Source organism: Aquila chrysaetos, chromosome 17 (assembly GCF_900496995.4).
Source record: "Aquila chrysaetos chrysaetos chromosome 17, bAquChr1.4, whole genome shotgun sequence".
Lineage (NCBI taxonomy): Eukaryota > Metazoa > Chordata > Aves > Accipitriformes > Accipitridae > Aquila > Aquila chrysaetos.
This window is the reverse complement of record NC_044020.1, coordinates 28,882,642-28,898,420: the sequence shown is the minus strand read 5'-3', so window position 1 is coordinate 28,898,420 and position 15,779 is coordinate 28,882,642. Positions and strand designations below refer to the sequence as shown.

The 15,779-nt window shown below is 40.1% G+C and overlaps 1 protein-coding gene across 2 annotated transcripts in view; it reads right to left on the bottom strand.

Annotated features, from left to right (window-relative positions):
- Positions 1-15,779, bottom strand: part of SCUBE1 (signal peptide, CUB domain and EGF like domain containing 1) — a 254,966-nt gene that overhangs the window by 145,513 nt on the left and 93,674 nt on the right. The gene's annotated exons all lie outside the window — the stretch shown is intronic.

Genomic DNA, 15,779 nt, shown 5'->3' with positions numbered 1-15,779 from the left:
ATCCCAAGAGATTTCTCCTAACTTTTCAGTATTTAAGTAACTCCCTTCTATAACTCAGTGAAGGCAAGAGAACTCACCACAGTAATCTGATGCATCTTGCAGGTCCCTGGAAATACAAAAACTGCATGTACTTTCTTTAAACTATCTTCTGGCACAATGGAGGGTCTGTTGTCCAACTGCCCAAATAAGTATGACATATCATGCCCCGAACCTGACTCTTCATTGCCCCATCTCAGTGGGGCTTCCGTTCAGCATCCTTAGGTACGGAAAAAAGGGTAGGTTAACCCACGGAGGTGGCTGAACTACTTGCCTCCTCTTATGTAGGGAAAGGGAAGATAATGCAGGGGAGACTTCCAAGCAAGGATCTGGAATTCTTCCTCTTACCCCCTATTCCTTTAACATCACCCATCCTGTTTTCTTCTGTCATTCTCTGACGCCAATCTAGTTACATTTTCCTGAGGTGTCCTCCCTCTGTGTTGGTTTTCTTGCTAACTCCCTTAATCATAGAATCATAACATATCTCGAGTTAGAAAGGACCCATAAGGATCATCGAGTCCAACTCCCAAATTAATGTAATGTTGGCCAACAGCTATCGCATTGCCAGCCGCCTTCTGTCATAATATGCCTTGCAAGTTACCACTCCAGTTTTCACCTCTTTACCTGCAGAGTAGCTACTACTTCCGACTCTGCTTTCTCTATAATCCCCTCTTCCCTTCTCTCTGTGACAGAGCTTGCATTCTTCAAGGAATGAGTCCATCTGCTGTTCACTCTTTGACCCTGGTTGCTTGTTAGCATATCCGTTCTATATAACATCAGACCGAAGGCTTTTGTCTCCACCTGTCTCTATCCCCTCTTACTTGATGAGTTCAAGTTGTTCTTCAGGGAGGTGGTGAAGGGAAAACAATCCCTAGCTCCTCCTTCTGTTCACTTGATTCTAGTATTCTTCACTACTGGGAGTATTACAGTCTGCTTCCAGTGAAACCCAGAGCATGCTGTACATACATCCCATACTGTCCCTGTCTTCAAGCATCTCTGTCCAGAGGTAATGGCATCTCCTAGGATCACATCTGTATAGCACCCTGGGATACTTCAGGATGAAAGGTGCTCTATTAAAAAATAGGTAACTACCTCAGAAGCAGCACTGTGAGAAAACAATACATACCAATGCCTTAAAATTACTGCTGGTCTACTAGTCCACACAGGAATTAAAAGTCAATGCAACCAAATATTGGAGACAGCATCACGATGCAGGACAGAAAAAAGCCTACCAGGCCTGGAAATAGTGTCAACATGCAAGATGCAGTCAGCAGCACTGCTTCCTGCAAGGTGGAACTCTGGCACTACTGGCTCTACTGGGGCATGACCTGGCTTTGAGAAAGCCACCAAATATTAATCAAAAGTGGAAACCAGGGCTCAACACAGCTGTGACACAAATGGGCTGGTGACTGACAGCACACACCACACAAAGCAGTGCCAGTGTGGTCAGCTCACCTGGTCAATTTGCTACTAAAGAAGTATCAATATAGGAGATCACAAATAATTTAGCAAAATGAGAACTCATCTGCTGCCTAATAAGTTGTGTACAAACATGTGTTTTCCCATTTCGAACGCCAGTGTCGAAATTTCATTCCAAAGGAGAAATTTGCCAGAGAGGTGCACAACTACTCTCCCATACTCGAAGGTGGAAGCACAGAATTGGGCAAATGGTTTCAGAGAAGCTTCTGTCAGCTGCATTGAATACCTGTTGCCACTATCACTCTAATTATTTGGCAGCTAAATTTTGTTTCTAACACTGTCTGGGACACACCACGAGGAAAATACATTCACACATTGCCACTTTCACAGAAGAGAAGAAAATAAGGCAACAATGGCTACCCCATACACTTTTTCTTTAGGGAACAGAGTTTGGATGGGAAGAAAAGGGGAAGATAATTCAACTACCAGAAGGCGATACAGAAATACTACTGAGAAGACATTTTTACAAACAATATCTGGTCACCCTATATCCTATATAAATACTGGAAATGCAAACTGTCTGGAAAGAAGAAATAGAATGCTATACCCTGGTATGTGCACTAATTCATTAACTGCTCTGTGGCTCCAATCCAGCAAAACACTTAAGCACATGAATAGTCCCAACAACAAAGGCCTGAAAGCCTGCCCATACATTAAAGTAAAATGCAATGTAGGCACAAGCCTCTCCCTTGCTTTCAGAAAAACCTACAAAACCCAGAGAACAAAATCAATGCTGCCTCCCTTGGGTAGAGCAGGCAAGGAGTGCGGTCACAGCAGCCACATTCAAGGACAGCTTAGGAAAATATATTTACAAAATGCGTATGTATTTGTATATACAAATTTTAAATACACATACATTGGTGGTATTGCATATTGTTTTCCACACACCGTAGGAGTCCAGCAATATGAAAGGGCCATTTAGCTATGAAAAAACTTCCAAACTTTTTACTGGGTTTGCTTTTATGGGAAGACAGTTTGCCGTTCTGTGGAAATGAAGTATGTTTCTCTGTTTTCCCTGAGTTTTCCTCAGAGAAGGAATCTGAATAAAATGTCAGCCTGAGACACACAGCAATCCTAGCTTACACAAATCAAATGTCAGGGTTCAAGCAAGCGTGATGATAACATTTCGTGAGGGCACAAGGGAGAGAGATGAGTGATTCACACTCTGGAAGGCAACATTGTAGGGTCTAGGTCAGGGGAAAAGTGAGAGGTGCTGGGGAAGGATGGGTGTGGAATGGAGATGATAAATATATTGCCATTTGATAAAAGTTACCTGCTATCAAGATTTGCTTGGATGGCGCCATTAAGGCATTCAAGAAACATTTTCTGGTGACCTCAGGCAACAAAATCCTTTATTATCTGAGCAAGAATATTATTACCAAGAGGACCATTTTAAAGCACAGTTATAATTTCTCCTTTTACTATCTCTAGTATTTACATTCACCAAAATAATCCTCTTGCTTCTCTGTTCAAATGCCACAGCCAGCACCAAACACAGACACACAGTGGGCATGTAGGCAAACACATTTTCCACACGGCAGCAAATTCAATCCCACTCCTGTCACAAATGGTTAATTTTTTTCTGGGGCACTCAGCATCAGATTTCATGTGGAGGCACCTGAAATAGTAGTCCTATATTATTAGCCATTTAAGACCAAATGCTATCACCAACACAATGAGTGGAAGGCTAATCTGCAAGATGTACTTTAGAAATGAATGAGATGTTTATAGGGCAATAGTGGTGTGAAAGTGGAAGAACCTGCTTCTCTCGGAAGTCTATATGCTCTGCTGGCACATTCAGGGTGAGAAACATCCAGTGTGTACACAAACCACCCTGTTGCTCTCATATCATCACTCTTTTTCTGTGCATTGAGGCTTATTTGTTATTGCAGAATAGTTTCTTCATCTTAAAAATAGCAGGCTGTCTTCTGTGCAAAGTGACTATGTCAGCACCTGTTTATTGCTCTGCTACAGTGCATACTGACTTCTTACTACAGTAACAATCATTAGTAGCATTTGGGATTAGTAGACTATGTAATTGCCCTGCAAGCATATTCTTCAGTACTGAACTACCTTTAATCTACCTATCACCTATTGGTTTCCTTCTGGCACATTTTCCTCTCTTTCTCAAAGAGACACTTCTGTCCTATAGATTAGTGAAATGTTTTGCTAAGGTCTTCCACAGAAAGTGAAAAGTTTACGATGGTAGTACAGTTATTCACAACTTTCTTTGACTCCACAATGGTGTAACCCAAAGAAATAATCATAATTTGCATCACCTTCCAATTCAATCTCTGTTGTTGGCAGATGTTCACAGTCTTGTGATGCTGGTTCAAATCCTACTGAAACTGCTGGGAGTTTGTGGACTTCTGAACCGGTTTGATCGGACTTGCATCTCATCTCCACTTCAGAGAGAACACTACAGCTGTGACTGGAGCAGTCTTTAGCCTCTACAGATTTCATGGTCTAACAAAGCTATATTATTTTGTGCTAGTCACCATGTATACACCTAACTGGTATTCCATTTTTTAAAAAAGAGCAAGGAGGTGAAAGGATAGGATAAATGAAGATGAAGATGCATTGGCAGAGCTGCACATGGAAATAAGCATGACATCTGCTAGCAGCATATCTGGTTTGTAGCCATCCCTGGCTTTAATGATCCAAGAAAAGAAAGGTGAAGAAAATCCTTTGGAAGCTATGAGCTGTTTGCAAGAGGTTAACAAGACTTTGAGACAGCAAATAGAGTGCAGCCACTTTTGCTGTGCAAGGGTGAACTTGGAAAAATAGAACTCTTCTTGATAAGCAGCTCTATTGGATTTCTATACTTTGATAAAGAGCATCAGCTAAACACCGAATATGGATTTTAATTTGGGCAGTATTTGTTGGTGGTCAAGGTAAGCAGAAAAAAATGGCAGTGTTTTTCCTGATATCAGGTCATATTGAAAAGCAAAGAAATCCTGTTTCTGCCTGTAAATAGACTGTGGAAGTCCAAGGAAGAATAAATATGGAACAGGAGAAACGGGATGTCATTCAGCACAGCCACACTTCTGACCACAATGCTGCTTTTGAGATAGCTCAACTTAGTATAGCTCAGTACAGTATCTCCATGAAATGAGTCATAATAAACACTACGAGAAAATGAGGCCTTTACAGGTGTTTTTAGAGGAAACGAAGGAACAAAACAACCCCATAAAATACTTAACCAAACAACACATAAATAAACTTTGAGTGCTTGGAGATACATTTACATTCTGGGTTTGGGCATTTGATGGGTAATAGCAAGAAGTGAATTTGATGGACACTCAAAAGTGGCACCATTTACAGTAGGTCTAGAAAGCCTCAGAGCCAGGTTAAAAAACATATCCACAGTCTGGACAACAGGAAAATTCATTTAGCTACCTAATGTCCCTCTTGCATGAAACTAATGAGAACAACATAAAAAACACAAAGGGGCTTTCCTGCTTTCACCAAGGTTCTACTTTTAAAGGATCTACCTACTGAGAATTAACCACCGATGTTCTTTGATTTTATTGTTTTTCTGGCATTTTACTCTACCATGTGGCTGCTTCATGCAGCATTTCTGTGAGCTCCTGACAGGTAATCCTCCAGATTAATTCAGAGTTCATTTGGCCGATAAGTGGTCAGCTTCTCTGAGAGATAGCGCAGGAATGACAGCTCACTATCTCCTTCTGTGAATTCTCGGAAGATTGAACAGCACAAGATATTTTCAACTAATGCCAGCTGAAGACAAATGGTAGCTTAGCCAAATGCTAAAAAGTCATGTTGAGATCTACACAGAAAGCCTTTTCAAAATAAATCTCCAGGTAAACATACTATTCAGGATTCAAGAGACACAGATTAGGCTAGGAAAGTATTGCTCACCAAATCCTGGTTTAAAACAGCTTATTACAGGCTTTTTTTTAATGATATGTTTTTCAGACTCCAATTAGAGCAGAGTAATTAAATGTCCATTAAGGAAGCACTTAGGCCAAATGATAGCTTTTCCTGGGAAGCTTAGAGGGAGTTCTGAAAGCATTTTGTCTGGAGAGGTGAGGAGCAAAAACACAGTACTGGAGAAGAGCATGCAGAACCCTTTGTTTTGTTTGGCCTTTTCCTGGAAAGCTCCCCCAACACTGAAATATTTCACCTGTGAAAGGAAACAGGCAATGCACAAACTCTACCGGGAATACGCTCCTTCACCCGGCAAATCAGGCTTCATATTTGAGCTGTTTCCCGTACTAAGTGCCCAGTCTCTCCTCTCAATAAGGGGGCTTCATGGATATTCATGCTACGGTGCAATACAACAGCCGCCTATGGAGGCAGACAAGGCTGCCTAACCACCACTACCATATAGTGCCAAGGACAATATCTCAGTGTCTAAATGTTTCAGAGTTTTGATGTTTGGGTTTTTTTCTATGCATTTTTTTTAATATAATCATTATTATTCTGGGAAAAGCAGCTACCTAAGAGAACAAAATTTGCTTTAGTGGAAGAATACACTTTTAAAAATAATGTTGACAACATTTGCTTGACCTGTTCAGGTAGTTGTATTCCACCTCACTTTTCAGAACCTACACATTCCCAGTGTCAATTTGGCTGCCTTCCCAGTACAAGGGCAGAGAGTCATCAGGCATCCTGAATCTCAGTAACAAGTCAAGCTGCCCGGCACCACCAGAAATTGTTCAATTTAGAATACTGAGCCTATAGAGAACAATCAGAACAAAAAGTGTATGGAGGAAAGGCGGGAGAGGACAGGATTCGCAAAATGCACTGTTATCCACCCAGCTCCCTGTGCTACACTTTGATCTCTAAATATGTACATGTAATTCATCAATCACTGATGTTAAAGTGCACCAGGGATGAAAGACGGGAATTAAATAACAGACCAAAAGAATGGGACTCAGGGTATCTGCATTCTGTTCCTACTAGGAGCATACATAAAAACAGATACTCAGTTTTACAAAACAGATTTCGTGAAATCAGCATAGTATCAATTAAACTGCATGCTCTGTCAAACGATTCCTTCACAGCTTTTCTGGAAAGCTCTTGGGATTTCTACAACCTTCCTGTGTAACTTTAGGCAAATTATTTAACTTTTCTGCCTCCCATATCTGTAACTTACAGCACATGGCATAATAGCTCCTATTTCAGAGTCTGGGAGGTAGTTTTTGTAGGCTCCTGTGACATCCTCTAGCGAATTAGTGATTAGAAAAGCAAATAACTAGGAGTTCACTTCTGAAGCAGGCAGAACAAGAAGTGCACAGCATAAGAACAATTCACATCGCTGCTTCCCCATCTTGGCATTTGTAGCATTCCAAACAAATGTCAGTTTAAATAACCAATTCTCATTACACTAAATACTGAAATGCCAACACCAATCATGTGAATTTCTGTCAAAAATTAATGTTTGAGTAAGGAGCCTCTTAGTTTTGGCCTGTCTAATACTTTGCAGTTTGATATGGATTGAAGATAGCAGCTATTATATTATCCTCAGCCCATGTTAACTGTAGGGAGAAAACCTGCCAACTCTGGTAAATCACCAATGTAACACAATGCTTGCAGCACACCGTACTGGATACTACCGGCTTACATTGCGTGTGCAGTTATTTAGTCAGCTACAAACACAGAGAACTTTTAAAGGAGGTGCTCCATATCAAAGAGGGACAAAAGTGCTGTTCATTTGCTCAAAGGTGAATGCTTTATGTCGGAACAAGAGAAGAAAGATTATTTGCAGCTTGTCAGCACTGGTAAGTCAGGCAGAGCCTTTTGAAAGTGCTCAGTCATACTACACATCATGCACAAAAAGCAGGTAGACCAATTCACTGCAGAAGCCCAATGCTCTTACCAATGGTGAACATAGTTCAGAGAGTAACTCCAACAGCACACGATGCTTGTCTCCCTGTTATACTTAATGCCTCTGTTTCTGCATTTCTTGACTCCTGGGAGAAACAAAGGAGTTGAACCCTTGCAAGGGTATTATCCTGATCACTTGCGCATGATTGCAGGTTGGCTTTGCAATCTCAGCACATGACCCATTCTACTGAGAAAAACATTCGTTTTCAAAGACATTGCTGCAGTTTGACTATACTATGACTATACTGTGGTTTATGCAGGAGAGGAGTTAGCTAAATGGAAAGAAAACTATGAGGGAAAGGATACTGAAAAGAAACGGCATTAGTGAGCCAGGGAATTAAGGAGACAGAGAAGTACAGATTTTGCCATGTGCTATTTCACACCCTTCTTTTCTTCTTCGGTCTATCCTCCTCCACTTGAACTCACTCCCACTTGGCTGGCTGTCTTCTGTCCCTCCTTCTCTTACTTTCTGTTTACTTGACATACCCTTGTCTCACTCCCTTCTTCCTTTGTGCTCCCTCTTAAAAATATCTCATGGTGCTACTACAATGTTTCTGCCATGAAAGCATTCACAGTGGCTATGTGTTTTGTGCTGTCCTCTGCCCTATGCTTACCTTGTTTACTTAGGTTGTAAATTTTCCCATTTTGTATGAGGTCTCATGCAATCTGGCCCCATTCTTGACCGGTGCTCAAGTACAAAAGAATCAAGATACCATCAAGAACGGTAACAAACCCAACAATTTTATGACCCAAATACTTCTAAGATATAAAGCTTAACAGAGCATGCAAGTATTCTTAGGCTTGAAAATATACATGGCTATGAAATACAAGCATCTTCCTTCTTGTTTCCATTAACTCCTCAATTATTTCAGAATAGTTCAGAGCAACCTCAAACATAATTACATGGAATTGAATAATTAATAGAACCCATTAAATGCATAGTATGCATACCATATACAGGAGGGTAACAGTATATATGAACAGGTATTTGGCATTCGTATCTTGAATTCCTACTGGTTTATAGCCAAAACCACAGTGCAGTATCGGCCTGTAGAGAGTTCCTGCTGGATCACATCTCTGAGATTTGTCATGAATAGCAGAAAAGAGGAACCGTGCCTGCAACATGGTCTGTGGCTGATCTCTCTGCATAGCGAAAAATGTGAGACATACACGGAGAGACCTATAGTGACTACAGTAGGTATGAAAGATGCTGAGCATCTTTACACAGTATTCAGAGCAGGCCCTGAATTCATCATTGTATCCCTGATGGCATGAGAGAGACACATCATGACAAATACAACGTATGGTATATTTAAAACAGAGTCCATTTGTTGTGTGCATGTGTGAATGCAAGCTTTTTTCCAGTACACTGTGGCTTAATACTCTTCCCAGATCTTTCTCACCTGATGTTTCAGTCAACTGGATGCTAGAGGCCTTTAAAAACACGTCAGTTCTTTTATTTAGTATAATCCTGCTATATCCAGAGCAGACAGTATGAACAGAACACTGGTTCACTTCCAATGCTATTGAATGATTGAGTGTGAAAGCCCCCTTTGCATATTTTCTCTCTTTAATTTTTTTTTAATGTACTACTTTCCAGTGTGTTTTCCCATTCGTGCGTATAGCTTTCCCATCTTGTCAGCACTGCCAGTCAGTCAGTTGCTGAGCTACAGACTGTTCGCTGCACTTTCTGTCACACAGGTGTGGAGAGATTTTTGATCTAACTTATGAATTCCCTGCCCCCTCTAGCAAGCTGGCTGGCTGTCATGCTGCTGCAGGGTGTTTCAAACAGCTGCTCTTTCCAAGACACACTTCTTTCTATCTCCAGCTTCATTATTTCTTACACACTTCTTTTCCCCCTTTAGTTTCATCCTTTCCATACCAAAAGGCATTGGCAATGGAGCCATGCAGAAACAACCACTGTACCATTAAACTATTTCAGATTCTGGCTCATTGAGAAATTTTCTGCAAGTCCTAGTTTATCACTTAGTCAGTCATGTTCAACTGTGCATCTACTTTTACTACTGTTCAAGCATTATATGCAAGATACAAGTGTGACTTCCAGATTACTTACCAGTTGATGTTTTCTAGTACATCTAGGCTTTAATGTTTTTAATATTCTTTTCTTTTTTATTTTTAAAATATTTATGTCTGTTCTGATCAGTACACTTGAATCTGGGACCTGTTACAGGACAGCTTCTGCACAACACTCTTAGAATTCAACCCCAGATTTTGGCAAAATCTGGTAATCTGTTATTGTTCCTGAGCATTGGGAGATTTCTCTTTTGAGTTTCAATGAACTAACCACCACTGCATCCTGCTAACCAGCTGGTTTACTAGTGCATTCAATCTCAGCTGAAGCAAAGCAGCAGAGGGTATTGATTACTCAACAAAATTTGGTTTTCTTTCTGAATTAAACCTAATTCAAAGTCCCAGAAAATTCTAAAGCATGATATTTTTCCTTCAGAACGGAAGTGAGCTATAAAACTAAGGTAGACTATGTAGAGACTTCATCATATTTTGTTGAGTATAAGTATGACAGGGGTCTGAACTGGTCCCTAGGAACTCAACAAGGACCTGCAACCAACTGTACTTGGCTGTATTTAATTCTGCAACTTGGCATATACCGAAACTCTATCTTAATTTCATATCCTATATAATTTCCTCACATCCTGGTTTCTACCTGGACTGCTCTGAGGAACAGGGCTGCAGCTGCTCTAATGGAGTGAATCTATCCTGCAGTTCAGACACAGCCACGAGAGCTTTAGACAATACTGTAATATTTACACCTCAGTTTTCTTATCTATAAAAGGAAGGTTGCAGCCTCAGGTTTCAGAAGCATTTAAAATTTTTGTAAGCCAAAAGTGACATGCCTTTGCCTCCAATTCTATGACATCCTAAGCAGTCACCATCTAATCTGACATTTATTGAAGGCCTTAATGTGAAAAGCTTAGGGGAAAAAACAAACAAACAAACAAAAAACTACTGACAATTTTGATAATTAAAACTCTGCTTTTGCAGTTTTATTTGGATAGACTTAGTTTTATTTGGATAGTACTTAAAGGGCAGCCACAAAGAGGATAGAAGCTCTCTTTTCACAAGGAGCCACATGGAGATGACAAAGGGCAATGGGTACAAGTTGCACTGGGAGAGGTTTTATCTTGACATAAGAAAGAAGTTTTTTACACTGAGAACAATCACTCACTGGAACAACCTCCCCAGGGACATGGTAGAGTCCCTATTGCTGGCAGTTTTCAAGATGCGACTAGACAGGGCACTCGACCGTCTCATGTAGGCTCCCTTTCCCACAAAAGGTTGGACCAGATGATCTGTTGAGGTCCCTTCCAACCTGGGCTGTTCTATGATTCTACGAGGCTACTTAGTCTCACACCTAGTCCTAAACTTTCACCTAATATTGTTTTTATGATTATATAACAACTGCTTCCCCTCACAACCAAACTTAAGTCAGATTTCACTTAAACCAGTTTTACACCAGTGTAACTTTACTAGTCCTAATCATGATACATCATTGATACATGAGAGGAGGGAGATCAGGCCTAACAGACATTATTTTTTACTTATACCAGGTGTTTTCACCTGTTGCATTTTCCCTCCAAACAAATTACAAACTCCCTCCATTCCAGACGAATGGAGAAAGCAAATGTGAGGTGCCATTCACACAGGCTGCTGGAGCAAATAATAATCCCTGAAACCAAAGTACAGCAATTTTCATGGGTTATACACAGTTTTAAAAGGTTGCACACTTCTAACAGGGCACAATGAGATTTAAAATTTATTAAGCCTTTTTTCCTGGATACATTCTGTATCCTGTATTCTGTGAAAGATAATCAACTGAACTATTTATTCAAAATGTATCATGGGAATGTATAAGCAGACAAGTTTCTGTTACGCTTAGGTCATACTGTGTGCGGTTTTAGGAAAAAGCTTCCAAGATTGCAGTATGTTTGTCCAGATAAAACTTATGCTGCCTGAAAGGTTTTCTTATCATTTTATCTAAAAGCACATGAATTGACTTCCTTAAAATTTACTTTACATATATTCCTCTTCTTTACAATCATATTAGGATTCCAATTTAAAAAGATAAATAGGACTGTTCTGCTCCAGTGAATGGGATGCCTGTACTCAGGGTAGCTATGGCAAAGTATATTCAAGTAATGGAGTAATTTAACCAGTTACATCATCATGAAAGAGCTTTCATAGTTGCGATGAGAAACCTTGTACTTCATAAAGTCTGGAACGGAGCTGGCAACACTTAATTATTTAAAGTCACCCTTCTGCATTAATCTAAATATGAATAGATTATTGTGCTTTCTGTAGAAAAAGCACCTCTGTCCTCTAAAGTGCTTTGCAGAAATTCTGAGTCACAATAACCTTCTTGCCCAGAGTCCCACAAGGCATCAGCACCAGAGATGGGAATGAAGTCCAGAATCCCAACCTGTAACCTTTCCTGAACTGACTGGGGATCCACGCTTCCTCCCACGGAATCCTAACACACTATTCTACTGCTATAAAATCGCACTGAACTAAGAAAACAGGTAAAGGAATAAAAATAAATCATGGAAGGTTGGAATGAAAAAATTGAACAAACGTGGTTTTATAATCCTCAGAACAAGAAGAAACTTGGTAGTTTGATGTCAGCTGACCGAAGGAGTCCTATGCTACTACTGCAAAATTAACAAGGGTTTAAACATATAATCAAGTTTAACAAGTTACTATGTCAGCACAAGCATGGGAAGACATTTCATAAGCCCACTTAGCCCATGACAAATGCAAAACAACTTGGCTTATCATGTTTCCCTTTCCTCTGGGACTAAACTGTTACACTTTTAGTGCAGAGACAAGCTGGTTTTGAAACTCTGTAGCACAGTAATTTGCTAAGTTGTGGTAGCTTGACTTTTTGTCAACCTCCCTAACTCTGCTAAGAACATAAGGCTAATGGGATAAGGGGAAGTGAAAAAGCACTTCCTTGCCAAATGCTTTTTTAACAGGCTTGAAAATGATCGTGACAACCATGTAAAAAGCTTTTCCGCTGTTTGACCAGACCATCATCATTTCCAGTCTTCTATAGCCCGGTACTTCTCCACCTCTTCTTGTCTCCACTTATAATTACCACTCCTAATTGCACCTGCCTTTTTAGTTTACTTGGCACTAGCTGTATAAAAACATTGGCAGTGAATGATTAGCAGATATAAGACCATTACTATAACTATGCTTTAGGTAGACATTCAGGGGATGGAATCTAAAACAACAGAAGTCTTCCTAGCCACAGAACTCCTAAGTATCTGGCCTGTAAGCAAACAACCTCTGTGCTTTAGGAGACTTGACCTCTGGAGGTGGGACAGCAATGGCTTTCTAGAATGCTTCCGCTGAGAATTTTGGCTGGTGAGGCAGTTTGTAGCCAGCGCTCCTGACCACAAGACCTTTTGTAGTTGTAATGCAAATGGGACATACCCTACCCTTCATACCGATCACTCTGAACTTCAGCAGAGATACAGGCATATAGCTAAACTCTATTTTGATGCTTTTTAAGCCCAATTCAGATTTTTAACCAACTTTGCTATCACTAGGACTTTAAGGATGTGCCCAGAGGCTTTGCTAAATAGGGCCTTTTGGCTTATCATCAAATTAAGGGAAAACATGCTGTAACCCACTCACCTGACTCAGTCACAGCTGTAGTGTATGATACTAATCTCCACATTTATTAAACACATGCTCACTCTGGAGCTGGAGATGATACACTAACAGCTGGTTTATTCTGGTTTCTTTTTAAGTCATGAGGAAACAGACACAAACGTGCCTCTTCTATGCACTTGCAATGAACATGTACTAAGATAAACAACTGTTAAGTTCTCCATATCTTTTACAATCTGTTCTCCTTCCCATTCTCTCTCCCCATTGTTGCCATCATTTCTGTAAGTAAGCTAGTACTGAAATCTGACTCAGCAAAGGGAAATTAAGTTTTATGCAAAAATAAATGAGGCAAGTTGTACTGGGCATAGTATCCTCCCAAAAGATACTGAGACTAAACATAAGAAATAAGTAGGCCTGTAATGAAGATAGTGAAATGAAGCAAATACTGGGAAATGAGGGTTTGCCCTGACTTTAATGTCAGCCTGGCCTCCCATTGGTATAAAATTCATATTTCTCATGGATCATTAATCCTTTTTGTCCACAGGAAATAATAAGAACACTTCTAGATGGCAAGCAAACATGTCATTTGGGACACAAGGATGATATTAAAAGCCCCTACCATGAAATCCAGTGTGGCTTTTAACCACAGCTTGTGGGTAGGAGCACAGTGGTACGATGCACCCTGAAACACTGGGAAAGGCACGGCACATCTCTGGAAGCCAAGGAGATTCACACAGCAGCCAGCAATTTTAAGGACAGTACCTCATATCAGAAGACACCCTTCCCTTGGCTGGTTAGTGCAAAAAGGGACAACACATTCCTTCCTCTGCTCAACCCCCAAGAGAATATCCAATGCCCTTTTTCAACTCTGAAACTAGCACATCACTTGATAGTGCCGATGAGCTCAAAGCCCGTGATCAGCACCAGCCTTGCTGATGGCCGAGGCAAGTGAGCTGGGCCTGCAGACAGGGCATTGCTTAGGCTTGGTACTGCTCCCTCCATTCCAAATCATTCCAAATCATCCCAACTCCAAGTACGTCCTAAGCACCTTGCAATGTTTATCCCCTTTTCCCAAGGCATTTGAAAACAGGAGGGAAAAGGTAGCAGTGAACTGCATGGACAACCTTGTGGTTGATTGTTTTAGACTGGCTCAGTCCTTGAAGACACTTTAGGTAACGTCAAGGACAGCGAGACTGTGTGACTGCACATGCATTTTTCGGAGACAGAAAAGTAATCCCACTGCAATTAATGGATCTTATTATGCTCAAAGTCAACAAGCTTGCTAAAGGGCTTTGGCAAGTCAGCGCCTTTGTGTTTGGATTGCAATGCTGGCTGTGTGGTGTGCCTTTGTCCACTTTAGCCTTGTTTACCAACAGAGGTATAGACACAATCTAGCCCTAGGCACCATTCTGGCTAAATATGTTGATGCGTATTTTTGTGTTCCAGCAGTTTCTGTAGCAGCGCTTACAAGTGAGACAGATGAAAGTGAGTAAACACAGATATTAAAAAAGCCATTTACTTTCTCACCATGCATGTTTACTATTTGCAGCTCGGTCACCTCTGACAACTGAAAGAGATCATTTAATCTCATTTCCTTCCTCCAGCATACCCATCCAATGTATTTCTGGGGGGGATCATGACACTACAGTGTAATGTTTGCTATTAATGTAAATTGGCACTTTATTTTTGAAAAGCTACAAACTGTTTGTTCATAAAACACTTTGCAATCACCAGTGGTCTATTTGGTAGGTTGTTTGTTTTTTTCAGATCTAAAATAATTTGAAAATGTTGCTTCAAATTAAACATCCATGTCCTATATTGACATTTTTTTTGTAAACAAGTTAACACTAATATATTACTCCCATGCATATTTATTAAGTGCATACAGCAGTCAACCTTCAAATCCACTCCCCCAGTCCTTCCGGCAAACTAGGAATCCTCTTTGCCATAAAAACTTACCCTTTTCCCTCAATAAATCTATTCCTTAGAAGAAACTTTTGCCTTTGGAGTCTCATTTTTCATTTATTTCATTAGTTTCCATCTCAGATAACTAAATTCTCTTTTATTACAGCTGGGAATTTTTATAATGTGCAAATTGAAATAATGATTGTATCACAGTACTCTGCAAGTGGTTTTCATTAAGCCTCCAGCTACTATTCCTTGCTCTGTTGGATATCTTTGTGTCAGGGTTACTTTATGCTGGACAGAAATTTGAACAATTTATGTTGAAAAGAATGACTAAAAACTATTAGATAACAACCTTTAAAATGCACTGGTTGATAGAGCTTAATTGTATGTTCTTGTCATTATCAAAATACCTCAATCACTTGAAACCTAATAGTCACGTTAATAAGTGGACCTGTGAATATATTCCAGAGATTCACACTTCTGAAAACCAAAATTATTACTTGTCTTTACAATTCTGTGTAAGCAGACACTCAGTGCCAGAAATACATTTACATTTCTGAGATGCTACGCTACAACGTTCTGCTTTGTCAACAGAGTGGCTAAACTCATACTCGGTGTTCAAGTAGGATTTTCTGGTTAATTTTAGTGACTTAAAATAGTTCAGAACTATTTGTGTGGCTTGCTGAAATTTACAGCGTGCTTACATTGTTCATCACCAGACTCATCTTGCTACTTTGTCATTCTGTATTGCCTGTTGGTAAATGAGTTTGCTAGCATATATTCCCATTGCTGCCAGGGTCACCAGAAGTCTGAATGAACACATAAAGAGTCCACTTAATTGCAAAGATTTA